Below are 1,631 nucleotides of genomic sequence, written 5' to 3'. Positions count from 1 at the left end.
GAATCTTCAAACATATATAATTACTTATTTTTTTAATAAGTGAAATCATTCTGATTATTTATCTATCAGCTTTTGTTCTCCACTTAACTCTCTAAGAGATATTTCCGTGTCAATAAATGTAGAACCACTTAATTCTTAGCAGCTTTATATTTGCCAAAATATAGCCATAACGCAATTTATTTGACCTTTTCCCTTAGGTTATTTCCAGTTTCTTTCCTAATTTAAACAATGCTAAAATGAAACCCTGTACATCTGTATTTGAATATATGTGTAACTATTTTTGTTGGAAAGATTCCTAGAAGTGGGATTGCTGGTTCCAAGTATATATGCATTTTTATTTGAAAGATACTATAAAATTACTCTCCAAAAAGTCTTTAATAATTTATGTTTCCAAATGAGTATATGAAAATGTCTTTTTGAAAGCAGTCTTTTGACAGTAATATGCCAAAAGCCTTAAACTGCTCATGCTTCTTGTCCCATTGATTTTGTTTGTGGACGTCTTCTCAGAAAATAGTTCTAAAACACAAAACAAATTCTATACAAATATGCGCATTGTAACAATGTGCTCACATTGGCAGCACATATACTAAAATTGGAACGGTACAGAAAAGGGTAGCACGGCCCCTGCGCAAGGGCGACACGCAAATTCATGAAGTGTTGCATATTTTTAAAAAAATGTGCATTGTGTAAGTGAAATAAGTCAATTAGCCAAAGACAATTACAATATGATCTCACTCATATGTGGAATTTAAGAAACAAAACAGAGGCTCATGGGGGAAGGGAGGGAAAAACAACACAAGATGAAATTAGAGAGGGAGACAAACCATAAGAGGCTCTAAATCATAGGGAACAAACTGAGGGTCCCTGGAGGGGAGGGGGGTGGGGGGATGGGGTAACTGGGTGACGGGCATTAAGGAGGGCACGTGATGTCATGAGCGCTGGGTGTTATATAAGACTGATGAATCACTGACCTCTACTTCTGAAACTAATAATACGCTACATGAATTAATTGAATTTAAATTAAAAAAATAAATAAAATTCATCGTAAATTTAAAAAAAGGGCATTGTAACATTATATATATATATATATATAATTGTGAAAAACTGGATACAACCTAAATTTTAAAAATGGAGCATGTAAATTATTGTGAAGCCCTGTGTAGCAATTACAATGGTAATTACAAAGACTGTTTAATAACATGGAAAACGCTTACAGTATAATGTTACTTGAAAATTGCAAGATTTAATGAAAAACTTAATCAAAATGTTCAAAACAATTGTGTTTTGGATGTATACCTATTGATACTACTTCTTTTTTTTATCCTACCTTAAAATTGTTTATTTCCCAGGCTTTCTTGATAGAAGATTATGTTTTTCTAAGTAAAAAATATTTAATCATAACCCTTAAGAAAGTGCTCTGTACCTGACTATCCTTGATGACTATCCCTGAGCATTTTATAAAAAGGAGCCAATTAAAAATACAGCATAACAAACATCTTGGAATTGTCCTGGCTTTATGAGTACAGATAGTTCTCATCCTCAACAAAATTGTGAAGAAAGGGAAATTAGTGTTTGCTTTCCACCTTTTGTGCCACCTTCCCTTTAACTCCCAGATTTTATATTCTGGTTTC

At 32.7% G+C, this 1,631-nt stretch overlaps 1 non-coding gene across 1 annotated transcript; it reads left to right on the top strand.

Annotated features, from left to right (window-relative positions):
- The first annotated feature begins 562 nt into the window (after window positions 1-562).
- On the top strand, window positions 563-669 carry LOC113917222. The gene has a single exon (XR_003518170.1). It is a non-coding gene; the product is annotated as a U6 spliceosomal RNA (small nuclear RNA).
- The last annotated feature ends 962 nt before the right edge of the window (window positions 670-1,631 follow it).

Source organism: Zalophus californianus, chromosome 4, assembly GCF_009762305.2.
Source record: "Zalophus californianus isolate mZalCal1 chromosome 4, mZalCal1.pri.v2, whole genome shotgun sequence".
NCBI classification, from domain to species: domain Eukaryota; kingdom Metazoa; phylum Chordata; class Mammalia; order Carnivora; family Otariidae; genus Zalophus; species Zalophus californianus.
This window is presented reverse-complemented; position numbering and strand designations above follow the sequence as displayed.